Source organism: Dipodomys spectabilis, unplaced genomic scaffold (genome assembly GCF_019054845.1).
Source record: "Dipodomys spectabilis isolate Male_0828 unplaced genomic scaffold, ASM1905484v1 ptg000457l, whole genome shotgun sequence".
Lineage (NCBI taxonomy): Eukaryota > Metazoa > Chordata > Mammalia > Rodentia > Heteromyidae > Dipodomys > Dipodomys spectabilis.
In genome coordinates this window covers 2768384-2787248 of record NW_024871134.1, presented here as the reverse complement: position 1 = coordinate 2787248, position 18865 = coordinate 2768384, and positions in this window count along the sequence as shown.

Below are 18865 nucleotides of genomic sequence, written 5' to 3'. Positions count from 1 at the left end.
CAGCAGTGGAGTTGTGTGCTGTGGAAGAGACTATGTGGTCAGTGATTTTCTATCCAGCATTTAGAATCTGCTTGGTTGCCTCCTAGTTTTCAAGACATCGGCTTGGTGTGATGAATCCCCAGAGGATGGGGCAGCTGTCTGTTGTCTGGAATCTCAGTGTGTCTGGGCAGATGTTTTGTGGTTGGCTGACTGGAGCCTCAGTGTCTGGCTTCCTGGAAGCTCAGGGGCTGACCGTCTGGAATCTCAGGGGTTGGCTGTGTGGATCCCAGTATGTCTGGATCTCAAAATGTCTGACTTATTACCTTTTTTGAAATGCTGGCTATACCTGCCATCCTCCACATGTGCCACATTTTCAAAACTAGAATAAAACTTTGTCTTAATATGAATAAAACAGAACATGAAGAAGTGTTCTGTATGTTCATTGGAGATCAGGAGTCTCAGATTTGGCTGCTGCCGGTGGTTTTGAGCCACAATCCTGAATCTCAGCCTCCTGAGGAGTTGAGGGTACAGGCGTTAGTACCAGCAGTTGGCTTCCTTAGGATCCTTCTGGAGAGTGATTCTGTGAGGCAGGTGTGATTCATGGTCATCTTCCAGAAAGGCCTGGTACTTGGGGACACACTGCCTCTTCCAGGCTTCAGTGCACGCACTTCTGCTGCAGCCTCCACTCCAAACTTGCACGTCAAGATTTTAAATGTGCTACTTGGAATATTTGTAATATTAACCATTATTTTATACATTAAGGATTATTACAGCTCCACATGATGATCAAACAAGACTGTTAGTATTGATGAATTGTATCATTACGTGCATATACCCACTCTCAGAACTAAATACATGATTGAGTACAAGTGCTTAAAATCTGTAATGGGTTCTGTATCCCTAAGGATGGTATTGATTGTTGGGCGTGAAGCCAGCCATAGGCCACAAAAGAAATTTTGCTACTCAATTGAAACAGCATGTAAGTGTGGAATTGAGTCAATTACTTTTATTTTACCAACATCAGCACTTTGACAATGTTCCTTGGGGTGGGGTTGACTCAAACAACAACACTTAATGGTATTTGAGTGCTTGCATCATGTATATTTTACATTATTAATGTAAATTAATTGCATAATTGTGCTATTTCCTTATATGCATATATGATGTACTTGGGTCAAATTCACTCTCCCCCATTGCTCACCTCAACTTTCCTTTCTCCTTTCCTCCCTTCAAGAATAGTGGTTAGCCCGGTGCCACTGGCTCATGCCTGTAATCCTAGCTACTCAGGAGGCTGAGATCTGAGGATCACAGTTCAAAGCCAGCCTGGGCAGGAAAGTCCATGAGACTCTTACCTCCAATAAAACCACTAGAAAACCGGCAGTGGTGCTGCAGCTCAATTGGTAGAGCGCTCGCATTGAGCTGAAGAGCTGAAGGACAGCACCCAGGCCCAGAGTTGAAGCCCCACGAACAACAAAAAGAAAAAAGAAAATAGTGGTTACTGAGTATCCTTATGGAAGATTTACACATTTTTAATGTACTTTATATATATACGTATATATAAAATTCCAGATCAATATCAATATTTGCAGCATGCTTTTATGTTTCTGTGCCAGGCCGGGGGGCTTGATCTAAGGCCTTGGCACTGTCCTGTTTTCCACTCAAGCCTGGTCCTCTACCACTTGAGCCACAGCTCCACCACTGGCTCTTTGCTGCCCAATTGTCGAGTGGCCTATTCAGCCAGGCTGGCTTCAACCCAGAATCCGAAGATCCCAGGCTCCTTAGTGGCAAGGATGACAGTGTGAGCCACAGTGCTTGGCTTATGGTGCAACTTTCAATCTTAAAATAGGCAAGAAGTTTCAGCCCAGAGCCGGGCGAGGGATGGCCCCAGGTCCAGGGTGAGCCCCAGGCCGGGGTTCCCTGGGTGGGGGAGGGAGCTCTGCCCCAGGGTCCTGTGGGAATGGCTGGGACAAAGCCCCGCCCACTGCTGGCCCCGCCCACTACCCGGCCCCTCCTCCCACTGGGCGCTCCTCCCATTGAGTTGTTGCAGCTGCTGAGCCACTATTGTGGCACGGCCACTGGCCACGCCCACTTCCGTGCTTTCCCACTTCGGGCCCCTCCTACTTCCGGCCCCTCCCACTAATGAGCCCCTCTTCTCACTGGACGGTCCTCACCTTGGGTTGGGTTGCTGCAGCTGCTAACCGCTCCTGTGGCCCAGCCACCTGGCCCCTCCCACTTCTGGCCCCTCCCACTTCCGGGCCCTCCCACTACCGGGCCCCTCCTCCTACTGGACGCTCCTGACATAGGGATGCTGCAGCCGCTAAACTGCTCTTGTGGCCCAGCTAACTGGCCACACCCACTTCCGGTCCCACCCACTTCCTGACATACTTCCTGCCCCACCTACTTCCAGACACACCCACTTCCGGATACACCCACTTCCTGTCCCACCCACTGTCTGGCCCCCTCAGTACCAGCCCCTCCCATTACCGTGTTGCTCCTGTGCCCCAGCCACCTGGCCACACCCACGTCCTGCCCCACCTACTTCTGGACACACCCACTTCCGGACACACCCACTCCATGCCCCCCCCACCTCGGGACACACCCACTTCAGGACACACCCACTTCCTGTCCCACCCACTGTCTTGCCCCGCCCACTACCAGCCCCTCCCATTACCAGGTTGCTCCTGTGGCCCAGCCACCTGGTCATACCTACTTCCGGCCCTTCCCACTACCAGGACCAGCCCACTTCCGGGCCCAACCGCTTCCAGGCCCGCCCACTTCTGGGACCGCCCACTTCCGGGCCCCTCCCCTTCTGAGCACTTTTGCCGTTGGGTTGCTGCAGCTGCTGGACCCCTCCTTTGGCTTGGCCACCAGGCCACGCCCCTACCTGCGCCTCCACACTGGCCACTCCCGTGGGCCATTCCGGCCCCCAGGTAAACCATGTATCTAAAGCAGAATAAAACATGGACTGATGCCAATACTTTAATTTTTTCTAACATTTTATGTGAAAATGCCTGGCCCTCAGATCACTAATATTTCATTGATTTTCTTTGCGTGCCTTCCAGTGTGAAGTGGTCGATGCCTACTCCAGGAAGTAACATTGTTTAGATTTTACCAATTTACCACTTTGAAGCATTGTTAACATTCCTGCCCCGGCTGGTCTTGAACTGCAGTCCTGCCATTTTGAGGAACCAACTCGACATGATTTCTAACCATGGTATGTATATGTGTTCCTGCATCTCATGATAATTTGTGAATTTTATTTTAACACAACCTGTAATAGAAAAATAGTTCAAAATTTAATATGCAGTTACCTCTTAATTTAATTTTGAATGTAGTGACCCATGACATGTGCATTTAGAAAGAATATATTGAAGATGAACAAAAATTTCCAAATTAGAATTGTGAAGATATCTCTGAAGTACAAAAAAGTAGAATTCTGACGGTATGATATGTCAATGGATGTATTTCAGTTCAGAGATTTAATTTGCAAAGAGGCTTATGTATCTGGTTTGATGGAAGTTGTTTTCATATATTTGCAATTTTAATATTTAATTATCTCTCTAAATATGGATTTCTTAAAAATAACTCATTTGTGTAGTAACCAGCAGGGCCCCGATAATCAGCAGTAACAATAAAAACATATTCCAAGCAATCTCTACATTATTTCCACTTAATTCATTTTCTAGACAAGTAATGGATGGAGATTCTAGTATTTCTTCAGAAAAATCTCTTTAGGGGCTATTGCAAAAATATTTTAGCAAATATGAATGAAAAAGAAGCTGTGCTATTAAATGAAGAGTTTATCAAATGAAGATTTTCATCTCATTCTGCCATTTCAGAGACCAGGTGCTAGAGCCTTCCCTGTAAAACTTGTTCTCTCTCATCTGTCTGTCCCTAAACCTCCCTTTCCCTCCCCTCCATGCCTCCCACACTCTTGTACACTCTCTTCCCCTTGGCTCTCTAAATATCATGATTGGAGCATTGCTTCATTAATAATAATCACTTCCTGGTGGCTTCCAATTTAATAGACTTTCCATCTGAAGTTAAACTTAAATTGACATTCTCTTTAGGCACAAGCTTCTTTACAAATATTTTGTACTTGACATATTATTGTATATCAAAATTATTGAAAGCATAAATTGCCTTTCCCCTTTCTGTGTCCTATAATTCATAGATTCCATAAATCAGTCAAGTAAAAAAAAACATAAAATGAACTCAATCCTAGTCAGAGTTCGCCAGATTCCCCACTGTCTAGGTAATACGAGTAAAGCATTTTTCCATAAACTCCAATTTTCTACACATAGAGCTCCCCTATGACCCAGCAATCCCACTTTAAGGCATTCACCCAAACGATCACAAAAAAGGCCATACTAAAGCTACCAGCACAACTATGTTTATCTATAGCAGCATTATTCATCCAGATGTCCCTCAGTAGATGAAGGGATCAAGAAAATGTGGTATACATATACAATGGTATTTGCCTCCATCAGAAAGAATGACATGACCCTATTTGTTAGAAAATGCAAAGACTTGGAAAAAATTATATTAAGTGAAGTAAGCTAGACTCAAAGAAACATAGGTCCCATGGTTTCCCTTATCTATAATAGCTAATATATCTAGGACAAACAAAAAAGATCAAAAACAATGTACATATGACCAGATAAGATGATGCTAAGCAAAATAAACCCCAAGATAGGGACACAAGAGGTTTTATCTTTGTTGGTAGTCTTTTTAATGTACTATTCTTATAATGTACTATGTAATTTTTTTTTGTTTCTTTGTATGTTCTTTTCCCATGGTCTAACCCCTGTGGTCACTGTATTTGATTCTGGTGTCCTGCATCTTTTATATACATTTATCTAATTTGGGGAGGGGAAAGGAAATAACAAAATGCTGAAATAAGGATACAGGATGACCCATTGTAACAATGAGATGCACAAGACACTATATTGAAAACCAACTTTTCAACTTTGGGGGGGAGGAGTTGGAGAGGTGGGGAGGGAAGAGATGGTAGGGAAAAAATAAAGGAGGAGGTAACAATGTTCGATAGGAAATGGACTCATTACCTTGCTCATGTGACTGTAACTCCTCTGTACAGCATCTTTACAATAATATATATACAATAATATATACAATATACATTATATATATAATATACAATAATAATAATAATATATATATATGTGGAATAAAAAAACAACATTTCCTTCAGGGCACTGGTGGGTCATGCCTGTAATCCTAGCTACTCAGGAGGCTGAGATCTCAGGATACAGGTTCCAAGCAAGGTGGGGCAGGAAACTCCATGAGACTCTTCTCAATTAGCCACCAGAAAACTACAAGTGCTGCTTTGGCTAAAAATGTTAGAAAGCTAGCCTTGAGCAGAAAATCTCAAAGACAGTGTCCAGGACCTGAGTTCAAGCCCCACAACAGAGAAAAAAAATCCTAATATTTTAAAATATAAGTGTATTTTCTGCTATAATTATTTTTATGAGCATATATATCTATATGACATATATATCCAAGAAATAATACATTTGTGTCCAACCTTAAGTGCAAAAAAATAGATACTTTTAACTCAAAACCAGCCCACTGATTATATCTCTCTGAAGTATTGTTGGGTTGGACCCTTCGGTGAATGTTACAACCCTGGAAATAACTCAGCTTCACATTGGAAAATTACCACATGCTAATGTTCTGTTGGGTCAAGTGAAGAAAGGACACCCACCTTTCCAGAGATTGTACATTTTTTGATTAAGAGATCTTCAGTTTAATATTTATGTAATGTGACCACGATAGCTTCTTTGAAAAGCTGGCAAAGTAATCATATTCTCAACCAGTCTGACTTTTTTATACCTACGATTCACATGACAGTAGAGAAAATGAGATTGAAAGGTGCCAACACAGCACATAAATACACAGGAGAAAAGTGTTGTCCTGCAAAACCACTTCCAGAGAAATCGCTGTATTTAAGGTCACTTTAGTTTAGATAATAACAACATTTAGTAACTCTAAAGGCAACTGTAAATCGCAATCATTATTAAGATATTATTTTGGACTCTCCAAAATCCTTGCAGGATACTTCTATTTAAGCTTGTGTGTGTGTGTGTGTGTGTGTGTGTGTGTGTGTGTGTGTGTGTACCAGTATTGGACTTGAACTCAGGATCTTGCACTTTCACTTGACTCTATCACTCAAGGCTAGCGCTCTACCACTTGAACTACAATATGACTTCTAGAGTCGGGGTGGTTCATTGAAGATAGGCCTCTTGTGTACTTTTCAGCCCAGCTTGGCTTTGAACGATGATCCTCAGATTTCAACCTCTTGAGTAGCTAAGATTGCAGGCAGGAGTTACCAGCACCCAGCTCCTTTAATTACTTGTAATCTTTCCAAATGGACTTTGTGTAAGGGAGCAAGTAGAAATCCCATAGAGTAGGGAAAGTTTCCTTTTATGGAATACAAGGCCAACTTGGTAAAACCAATAATAAAAGGATGAAGGATAGACAGACATTCATGTTCTTGATCTAGGGGTATCTGTAGCTCCAATTTATGCATATTACATTCAGTAGTGCTGCTTTCTGTGCACTCACTAGAAGTAATATCAAGCTCATGACTAGACTTAGGAAGTGTGGTTCTTTTTTTCATTCATTCTTTTTTTTTTTTTTTTTTAATTTTGGTTGTGGGGCCTAGCAGTGTCCCTGAGCTTTTGTGCTCAATGCTAGCACTCTACCACTTTGAGCCATAGCACCATTTCTGGTTTTCCTGTGGTTAATTGGATAAAGAATCTCATGGACTTTCCTGCCTGGGCTGGCTTAGATCTCAGCCTCCTGAGTAGCTGAGATTACAGGTATGAGCCACAGGTACCTGGCAATTGCAGTTATTTCCATCCGTAATTTTTGGTTAGAGAGGATGATTTCATGTGGTTGGAAATTCTAGTGGAATTTGTGCACTGCTGAAGTGATTCTGATATTTTAAGAAATCATTTTTTAGGAAATTGTTTAATTCCCACCTTAATTGTAATTACAGAATTTGTTCTTTCACGTTTGTTTTTGTTCTTTCACTATCCTTTATTTGATAAAACGATGCAGAAGATGTAGCCTGTCCCTGAATACACAATCCCACCCCCATTTTCTTGTGGTAGCATTCATTCTTTATTTAAGTATCCAGTTATTTTTTCTTCTTGACAAGAATTAAGCCATAGTAGTTGAATATAATCAGGATCAGCAAGATAAGTATCCCAACATGGAAAAGAAAAAGAACAGCAACTATATATATATATATATATATATATATATATATATATATATATATATATATATATATATTCTGATACTCTCCTTGTCAGAAATAGCCAGCATTTCTCAGGAAAGAAGCTGGGTCTTCTATTTACCTATTGACTTCACCTGGTGTCCAGCAGGCCTGCCAACAGTGCTGAGTCATCATCTTAAGGGACAAGTCTAAGAGTCATCCTGCATAGCTGGGCACTGGTGCTCAGGAGCCTGAGATCTGACAGTCCTGTTTTGAAGCCAGCCTGCCCAAGCCATGTAAGAAAACAAGCCCCAATGTGTGTGTGTGTGTGTGTGTGTGTGTGTGTGTGTGTGTGTGTGTGTGAGAGAGAGAGAGAGAGAGAGAGAGAGAGAGAGAGAGAGAAGGAGAGAGAGAGAGAAGAGAGAGAGGTGTCATTGCATGGATTATTGTTACCATATTATAGGATTTCTAGAGGCTCTGTGGACTAAATTACGTGAACATTATGTTTGAAATACTGTTATATTTTCAGTAGACCCAATGATGAACATATTAATTAGGAAAATAACCTTAGTTATTTGTGCTTAAATATTATCTGGGCTATTATTTCTCTTTGAATGATTAAATTAGACTTTTCCCCCCCCAAAGTTAATTTGCTTACAGACCTGATAGGACATGAATTTTTTCATACTTATTTGTAACAGAACCTGTCCACATAAAGCACAGAGGTGTTTGACTTACCCAGCAGTGTAGGAGAACCATCTTGGAAGTCAGGGCTAAAGCTGGCAGAAGAGCAGGCTCCTGTGCAGGTGAAATGTGTCCTTCTCCTCTCTCCTCTGATGGTGGGCATGCTCACTGGCTAGAAACAGGCAAAAGCTGCAGATGATGCCTGACCCAACCATCGAGATGATGGGCAGAGTAGATCCCTGCCTTGGCACCTCATTGTCTGCTGGACACTTTACATGCAATCACTGGAAGCCCCGATTTCCAGTAGCTATGGAGAGCTAAAACCAATGACCTGCACGTCCCAGTAAAATAGTGCTTCATTTGATAAACTACCAAATGTGTTTATCAATTGCCACCTTACATTTTAAGTATGCGTTCTATAATGAAGAATGATACTAAGTATTAATCACATCAAATTCATATGCACTAAGGAAATCTGAGACATATTATTCCAATATTGAATTTATTGATTCAATAAACACTCATTTAAGTTCTATTATTATCTTTAGTAATGAATAGTTTATACATTACCAAAGAAAATGCACTTTCGTAGACCTATTAGAATGTTTATCATTATTTCAATTTTGACAGATGCTTACTCATTCTATTGAACAAGTACTTGAAGACATTGTAATTGAACAAGCGCAATTGTTTCAATGAAATGCTTTCTAATGAAAAATAGATTGGAATGTTCATTGTTAAAGATGACTGAATGTGCTAGTATTATTTATTAAATCTGAGGCACATATATTACCCAAACATATCTAAACCTACACATTTTTGCGTATTACTCTTATCAGCTCTCTAGTATCATCATAATCTGTCTCATATATATATATATATAAACATTAATAAACATTAAGGAATAAAATTATCAATAATAGTTTTAGTGCAACACAAGAATATAACATGATTTGTTAGACTGTTTACTTCTTATGTGTGATTATTAGCATTTTATCTGAATATAAATTAATTATAAAATACCTCTAATAAATGCTGTCTATGCAGTGAAGGGTCTGTGATTTGACACATCTTATAGACCATTAATAAAATTCACAACTCATTCATTATAATACATGGCTTCCCACATGTTAAAAATGAGCTGCAGCAGTATATCTGAGTATTATAAAACTATTATTTGTTAATACATTATCCAATATTTGTTAATGGATCATAAGACACTACAGAACAAACAGCATATATGAATTTCTTTATAAACATAATCATGTATCTATCTCTAACTAAATGTTTATTTAATTTCACTAAAAGAAAAATGCCAAATATAAATTTTTCTTTCTCTCTGAATTACATGATTGAGTACCAGGTTGCTAATATTATTTTTCCTTTTCTTTTTTGGATGGCCATAGGGCTTGGATCTTTTTACTTTTTTAGAAGCAAGATTAAAAACAGTCGAGATGCATAAAATGTATTTAATTCTTCTGGTGGATCTAAGTTTTGTTTGAGAACAGATTTTCTGGGCCAACTTTAAAAACCTGTAAATGAGATGGAAATATAAAAACCCACAACTGCTGGTGCCAAATTACAGATGCTGTTGAATTCAAACCATCACTTTTTGTGAAAATATGTAAGTTAAAACTGTTTTGATTGCTGAATGTTGAAATCTGGCCCATGTTTTGCTGGGGCTTTTGTCATAACCATTCGATTTGAACTTATTCCCTGAATTTAATTTTCTCATCTAGTTGTCTTGTTCTTCTATTGCTTTGTGATTTATTTTTCTTTTCTTTTTTTGATTGTGAGGGTGACGTACAGAAGGGTTACAGTTATACAAGTCAGGTAATAAGTATGTTTCTCTTTGAATAGTGTCACTTCTTCCCTGCTTTCCTCTCAGTTTTTCCCTCCCAATTCCTTTGCCCACAAGTGGTGTAGTTCATTTCCAACATAGTGTCTAGTGAGCAACACTGCTGCATTTGCTCACCCTTTGCCCCTCCATTTCTATGCTCCTCATCAGGAGTCTGAGATCTGAGGATCAGGTGTAGGAGCCAGCTTTGACTTTGAAAAAATTCTTGAGACTTTTATCTTCAATTAACTAATGACCAAAAACTCAGAAGTAGAATTGTGGCTCAGGTTGTAGAACACCAGCCTTGTGCGGAAAAAAGTAAGGGACAGCACCCAGGCTCTGAGTTCACCTCCCGGGACTGGTGCATGTGAGTGCGCACACATACACACACACACACACACACACACACACACACACACACACACAATCTAAGTATATCTGCAATACACGGATGAACCATTTCTGTACCTTTGCAAGCACGTCAGTGTAAAGCAATTGATAATTTGTGATAAGAAATAAAGCACTAAGAAGATAAGGTACTTCTCAGTCAAGAGAAAGCTTTTGCAGTGATTAAGAGAAATGAACAGGTGGAGAATGCATTGCTCCTAGTTGGGGCAAATTCCATAATTCTCTCCACAGAGCAATGAGCACCAAATCCATCTCACAGTAAATAATTTCAATCATCCCAACAACACATTCAGTCAAAGCGACATACCATACTCTGCGTTGTTTCAGAGAATTTTTTTCCATATATTTCAGTAAGTTCTGTAAATCTGTGTGCAAATATAAACACTACACAGGCTGATTCCTCCTGTAGCCACCCTGTCCTATAGCTAAATTTAGATCACGTACAAGATTTAAATAATCCTCTTTGTCTAGAAGAGAGTATACCATTGCTCCCGTGAAACAAACAAATCCTCTTGTTAGATGATGATCTATATCCATGTATAGATATACTTTAGATGATATACCTATAGATAAAAGATATAGATGATCCAACTGTAGACATAATGAGAGATAGAGACTAGATAGATTGATACAGAGATTCATAGTTTTGGAATCCGTTAGTTGTGTAAAGGGATTTCTTTGGCACACTTCTGCACAGATAACCAGCCTCGCCCTCCCTGCCCTGCTCCTCCAGCCCCTTCTGAAACAACTTCATAACTTTCCTTTGTTCTGTTTTCACACATGAAATTAAACCACATGGACCACATTCCCCTCCCTTTCACAGCCCCCTCCCCACCACTGCTGCCCACTTTTAAATGCCCTCAATGTAATTATGTGGGAAGAGAGAGGTAATCGGGGGAGATACACGCCTGTCTTGATCATCATCATTCAGACTACAATGGTCTTTCTGGTTGCAATGGGTGTGGACGTTCAGATCTGCTGTTACTTCTTAATCCCACGCTAACCAGGATACTCTTTTTTTTCTCCCCCACAACTGGGATGAACAGGCTGGCTCTGTGCACCTCGTCTCTCCATCTTCCTTTCCCACACATAGATTCTTCTCCATGCGCTCTCTTGTTGGGAGAGATGTCTCGCATGCCATGTAGTGCTCCGGATGCTAGCCAGTGTGGCCAGGCATGCCGGTCCATCTTGTAATCACGGCTGTGATGGAGGTGTAGGGGGGGTGATGCCAGCCCATGGCCAGCTTTGGACAGAAGGCAGGAGACCCAATACGAAACATAACCAAAATGAGAAAGGAGTGGTGTTGGCACTCAGCTGGAAGAACACTTGCCTAGCAAACGCAGAGCCCTGAGTTCGAACCCCAGCCCTACCAAAAAAACTAAAAATCTAACTAAGAAGGAAGAACAATAGTGGATTGGGCGTCCTAACAATATAACTCACAGGTAGTAAAGAATTTCATCCTTTTTACTTTTATTTGATGTCCATGAAAATAAGAAATTACATATCCAACACCAGTCATAGTAACATATTTGGGGAGGGGAGTAAGAATACTGTTGCTATTTAGTTATGTCTTCAGCAACTAAGCAACTCACACCAACCTGATCTATCTCTTCATTTAGTGAAAAATTACTGAACACATGTCCTAGGACCAGCAGTGACCCTAAAGCTTCAGTATCTGCTATCTTCTGAGTGAGGAAGAGAAGGATTTCACAAGTAAGATCTATATTGAACAATTCATGTTTTATGAAGGGAAAGAACAGAGGGATGCTGGTCCAGGAACTCATCGCCATTTTAACTGCATTGGTTTAGTCAGTCAATGAAGGCAGTTCACTCTTTACATTTCTTTGAAGGATTTGGATTCTCTTCCAGATCATGTCCAACCAATCTCTCCTGTCTCATCTTTATTGGGAAACAATATCAAATTCCTCCCTGTTTATGAAAGGCTGAACACCTTCACGACTATTTAAATATATTATGTCTTTTCTCCAGTTTTTGCCCAGCCTGAGGCATGTGAATTATTCTTCTTCTCATTGCCTTACTCACCCAATCCCTGAACCACAGAACTGAGCCACTCAAAGGTACAAAATAAACTTAAGACAATTCTGGATCACTAATCCAGGATAGTGAAATGAGTGTAGTAAAGATAGCCAATGGATTCTGAATTAAAAGGAAAGGTGGAAGAAAGTCAACTAGACCCAATAAAGAAAGACGGGAACAAAAAACAATGTAAAGAAGGAAAAACAGAGAAAGAAAGGGAAGAAAGCTATATACAGGCATGTAGTTCAGTCCTGGTGGCTCACTCCTGTAATCCTAACTTCTCAGGAAGCTGAGATCTGAGGACAGAAGTCTGAAGGTAGTCACAATAGAAAAGTTCACCAGAATCATTACTCTAAATAATGGTGAAAAGCATGGAAGCAGAGTGTGGCTCAAGTGGCAGAGCTCCTGCCTTGAGTGAAAAAGCTAAGGGACAGTGCCCAGACCCTGAGTTTAAGCCCCAGATCTGGCCCAGAAATTTTTTAAAAGGACTGAGGCTGTAAGAGAAAATCATTGCTGTGCATTAATGTGTGAAAGACATAAACACAAGAACTCTTGAGGATATTAATGAAACCCCTTGATTTACATTTGTAACAGCAAAGAAATTAAAAGTATATTAAGAAATCAACAAAACTAAAGATTGCATTAGAAAACCAAAGAGATCATTGCCTGTCACTAATCTTAGGTTCAAGAGCCACATTATCTACTTACTGCTCTTTAGAAAACTAGTTATGAAGATGTAGGTGAACCTTGATCTACTATCTGATTGTCTAATTAACTTTTAGACATTTTTACCTCTCAATCTCTCTTCCAAGTTTTTAAGATTTTTTCCCCCCAAAGTCCTACAGACTACTCTCTCCTTAGATTTAACCCATTAATAGTTTTAGGCCAAGAAACAATTTTGATTAAAACATTCTTAACTTTCAATGTTTTAAAGTATTTTCAGATATTTATTTCATAACAAAAACACAAAAAATATTCCAGTACTGAGGCTTGAACTCAGGGCCTGGGCATTCTCCCTCAGCTGTTTTTGCTCAAGGCTGGTGTTCTACCACTAGAGCCACAGTTCCACTTGTGACTTTTTAATGGTTAATTGTAGATAAGAGCCTTAGAATTTTCTGCTTGAGCTGGCTTCCTACCACAATCGTCAGATCTCACTCAGCCTCTTGAGCAGCTCAGATTACAAATGTAAGCCACCGGGCGCCCGCTTCCTACATGACTCCTTAAATACCCATTCATCTTCATAACCTTTGGGTTATGTTACCTCACCTGCTCAGCTCTGCACACTTCTATAATGTGATTTTGTTTTGCTTTAGCTTTCCAGGGAAGCACAAAGCACTGCAATATCTCCTGAGCCTTCTACGTACAGCACTATGCAAGGAACATTTTTGCAAACATATCTTGGAATGCCATTCTAATGATTTCATTGAATGAATTCTTATAATAGCCTATCTCATAATGGACTCAGGAACAGGACTGATTGTCTCAGGCACCAATCAGGGCTCTACTCCAGGGGAGATGCTTGTTGTGAGTGTGTGTGAGTGTGCGCACGCACATGCGCATGGGCACATGCAAAGTTTAAACAAGTGTTCAAACTTTGGGCCTCCATTTCTGGGGCATTTTGCTAGTTAATTGAAGACAGGAGTCTGTCTCTTTAGTTCAAATTACAATCCTCCGATGGCTGCATCCTAGGAAGCTTGGATTACAGGTGTGAGCTACCAGTGGCTGATGAGAACATCATCTTCATTGCAGCCCTGGTCCTGCTGGGTGCTCTTGGTCTAAGGATGAGAGGTAACACCATATCAGTGTGAATATGGCTATGTCCCAGGTGTGGTATTTGCAGGTCATCTTGGAACCAGGGAGAAAGCTGAGTGAATAATCACATGAATGGTGAATGTACCTACACACCTCACACCTCTAGGCTTGTTCCTATTGTGCAGGTTTGTTTGAAATTTTTTTCTTCTTTATAGTTGTATATATGTTACGTAGATTTTGAGTTTTATTTCCAAAGTTTGCCAGCTATTAACTAATTACAAGACAATTAGTGGCTTAACACGAATAATAACACCACCTCTCCTTGCAGTTTAGAGAAGAGAGTTGTGGGGGACGCAGCTTTTGGAATGAGGGAGGGTTTGTCTTCCTGTTTTGGATGAACACAGGGCAGCCAGGAGTCCAAGAAGCACACAGTGTGAAAAATGGCATGCTCCAAAGTTTGGTGGCACAGAACCTGACATACTTTTTCTGCATCAAGGCATGTCTGTCTGCCCAGGAGACAGGTAAGAACCTCATATGTCTTATTTTTCAATTGTCAACAATGATATCTTCTCTCACTTAGGAGATCAAACAATATAAAATTTATTACTTAAAAATACTTTAGAAGCTGTGTACCAGGGGCTCATGTAATGTAATGCTCAGGATGCTGAGATCTAAGGATCAGAATTTGAAGCCAGCAGAGACAGAAAAGTCTATGACACTCTTGTCTCCAATTAATCATAAAAAGCCAGAAGTAGAGCTGTGGCTCAAGTGGTAGAGCAAAAAGGAGCTCAGCGTCAGTGTCCAGGCCTAGAGTTCAAGCCTTAGCACCAGAAAAAAAAAATAGAGGGTATAGCAGGATGATGGCGGAGAAAGGTTTTCCTGGTGACCGTTTCCCTACAAACACAACTTCACCAGACATTTAAACACCTTCTCTATGGCTGAGGAAGCCAGGGTAAGAGGTTAAACTTCTGCTCTTAATGAAAAAGAAATCAAAACAGGAAAGAACATAACCGGTGCCATTGATCAAGATGCACTGCACCCATACAGTGACAAGCTGAATGGAAATTCCTTTGTACAACTGAAGATAATTAATTTTAAAAAGATGCGGTCACTGAGGAGCAAGATGGCACGCAATCCTGCCCCTAGACACGAAGCACAGCAATGGTGCCCAGACATGGCAGATCTGGTCCTGGACAAAGCATGATCCCAAAGCCAGCGCCCCGGGTGGAGCCTCCAGAGAAATTACCTCAGCTCTCCCCAGCCCTGGAAGCCTCGGGATCCCCAATTTTGCATTCTTCATGCCTGCAAAACTCTCGGTGGCCCAGGTCTGCCTCCAGTGCACTCAGGAACCTCCACGCTCTTGACACATCTGTAGCAGCCGCTGAGGCTCTGAACGGTGAGGAGATTCCCCGAAGCCTTCGCAGGCTGGGGGGACAGAAGGGGGAACAGAGATTGGGGCCCGGGGCACACTAAAGTTGCCACTGGATTTCTCCATGTAGAAATGCCCTATGCTCTGTTAATTCTGGATAATTACTTGCTGCAAGGTTTTGGTATTACTTTTTATGAGAAGAGTCCCGTACAGAACGATAATATGCAGATAGTCTCGAGATCAGTAAATATAGTATATTCTGGAAAACGGTCAGAGAAAATAATTAATGCCTATCTGGTTTTGTTTTACTAATATCTAAGCTCTGCTCCCTGAAAAAAAATACTTCTATTAGAGTTGTCCTCAGACTAAGATTCAACACAGATTGTGTCAAAGATGTGTCACTTCTTTATACATGTATAACAATATATAAAGTGAAATCCCACATGGAATGCTTTGAGGTTTCTTTATCCCTCACTAGATTCTTTATCATTTTCTGATTGAAGGCTGCAGATTAATGGTAGGGATAATTTAAAATCACATGTAGAGATCTCAAAACTTCTTCATCTTATTATGCAGGAAAGAAATATTTGTGGAGAGGATCACATGCCAGTCATCCTGTTGGAGATGTGAAAGTGAAAAACATTTTCTTTTAAAAGATTTAATTAACAGCTAATATGTTGATGCAATCATCTATGCCAAGAACATTTTGTTTCCCCTGGGTATCATTTGATACTATATGCTTACAATAATGAACTTAGTTTTGAGACAGATTGAAAGTTTTGTAGAACATTTTGGCAAGCCCCTCTAGCCGATTTTGAACATTGCACGGCTCTTTGCCAGGACTCTGCTTTCAAAGAGCAAAGTCTAACCCACAGAGATCGATGTCAAAAATGCAATAAAAAAATTTCACCTGTTTTGGTGTTGGTACTGGGACTTGAATTTAGGAATTCACATTCTGCCTCAGCTTTTTGCTTGAATCACAGCTCTTTTGTCAGCTTTTAAGGAATTAGAGATCTGTTTCATGAACTTTTCTACCTGGGCTGGCTTTGAACCGACATCCTCAGATTTCAGCATCCTGAGTAGCTAGGATCACAGGCGTGAGCCACTGGAACCCGGCCTGTAATAATTTCTTCACTCTCTTCCCCATGTCCCCTTACCAGTGCACTGTTAGCACCAGCTCTGGGCTCTGCCCACCCTGTCCCACTGCCTGCAGGACTGTCCTGTGGCTTGATGGTTCTCTGGGAAGCCAGCTGCCACATGAGTCAGGATAGGCCCAGTGTTTCTTCCCTGGGAACAGCAGCTCCGCCATGGCTCCATCCATCTGCAGAGCAGAGAAGCGGGCCTCACAGGCTCTGCCGAGGACAGGGGGCCTTGATCTTGGACCTCAGCTCCATAAATGAGAGCCATCTGTGTCATCACCTCTTTATGAACTAGTGTGGCAGTGTGCAGGATCTGAGGCTGACTGTGAGCACTGAGAATCTGCTCAGTACCACAGCGGAACCATGATGTTTTGGAAGTTATACGTTGAAAAATAACCCGCAGTACTAGAAGTCCACCATTACAAGTTTTTATACAACTGCCATCCGGAACCCAAGCCTGCCGTCAACCGTGGCCCTTTCGGATTGTGGAAGACTGCGTCCTGTTTTGTTGTCCTGGCTGACCTCAAGCTCCAGAATCCCCGGGGACTCCCTCCCTCCTCTCCCAGCTCCCTGCCTCTCCCCTCCCTTCACCTCTCTTCCCCTCCTCCCCATCCCTCACCCTTCACCTCCCGGAGGAGGCCTGCTGTGGCTTCTCCCCAAGGCCTGGCGCCAGGCCATGGCTTCCAACTCCAGAGGCCCAGAGCCTGTGGATCCGGGGTGCGCAGCCGCCTTGAGAGATGTCACGGAGTAAATCAAAACGAACTTTTATTAAATCACTAACGCTACAAATCTATAGGAAATAAACAAAGGGAAAGTGCAGTCCCTGGTGTCCAGGCGGGGCCTCCGGTGTTGTCCCAGGAGTGGGCGGGGTCTCCGGTGTTTTCCAAGGGGCGGGCTTCAGGTGTTGTCCAAGTGGAGGGCAGGGCCTCAGATGTTGTCCAAGTGGAGGGCAGGTCCTTTTGTGTTGTTCAAATGGAGGGCGGGGCCTCAGGTGTTGTCCAGGTGGAGGGCGGGGCCTCAGATGTTGTCCAGGTGGAGGGCGGGGCCTTTTATGTTGTTCAAATGGAGGGCGGGGCCTCAGGTGTTGTCCAGGTGGAGGGCGGGGCCTCAGATGTTGTCCAGGTGGAGGGTGGGGCCTTTTGTGTTGTTCAAATGGAGGGCGGGGCCTCAGGTGTTGTCCAGGTGGAGGGTGGGGCCATGTGTTATTTAAATGGAGGGCGGGGCCTCAGGTGTTGTCCAGGTGGAGGGCGGGGCCTTGTGTTGTTCAAATGGAGGGCGGGGCCTCAGGTGTTGTCCAGGTGGAGGGCGGGGCCTTGTGTTGTTCAAATGGAGGGCGGGGCCTCAGGTGTTGTCCAGGTGGAGGGCGGGGCCTTGTGTTGTTCAAATGGAGGGTGGGGCTTTCGGTGTTGTCCAAGGGGAGGGTGTGGCCTCAAGTGGGGGCGGGGACTCTGGTGTTGTTAAAGAGGAGGGCGGGGCCTCCATTGTTGACAAAGTAGAGGGTGGGGCATCCAGTTGTCCAAAGGGAGGGAGGGGCCTCCCGTGAGGTCCAATGGGAGGGCAGAGCCTCCAATTCAGGGCGGTGCCTCTGGGGTGGGGCACCAGTGATGTCCAATGGGAGTGCAGGGCCTCCAGTATGGGGGCAGGACCTCAAGTCCTGTCCAATGGGAGCGCAGGGCCTCCATTGAGACGAGGGGCCTCTAGTGCTATCCAGGGAAAGGGCGGGGCCTCCAGTGTTGTCCAAAGGGAGGGCGGGGCCTCCTGTGAGGCCCAATGGGAGGGCAGAGCCTCCAATTCAGGGCGGTGCCTCTGGGGTGGGGCACCAGTGATGTCCAATGGGAGTGCAGGGCCTCCAGTATGGGGGCAGGACCTCAAGTCCTGTCCAATGGGAGGGTGGGGTCTCCATTGAGGCGAGGGCCTCCAGTGCTATCCAGGGAAAGGGCGGGGCCTCCAGTGTTGTCCAAGGGGAGGGCAGGATCTCCAGTGAGGGCGGGGCCTTCAGTGAGGGGCGGGGCCTCGGTGTTGTCCAAAGAGGGCAAGACGTCTGGTGTGGGGCGGGGCCTCCAGTGATGGGTGGGGCCTCCGATGTGGGGCCTGGCTTCCAGTCCTTCCAATGGAGGACAGAGCCTCCGGTGAGGGGCGGGGCCTCTGGGTCTGTCCAAAGAGGGCCGGACCTCCTGTGAGTGCAGGCTCCTTGGGCTCTGAAGTGAACCCTGGGGCATCGAGGGCCGGTGACCTCCACCCCACACCCCAAGCCGGTCCCAGTGTGGACAGGGCAGCTGTGTTGGGCATGGCCTCCTCCCCAGGGTCAGTGGAACCGCTGGACCTCAGCATCCCAGACTCACAAAGACGCCAGGACCATGTTGGAGAGCATCGGCACTAGTCGTCCAGGTCACTGTCGACGTCTGAGCGCCCTGAGG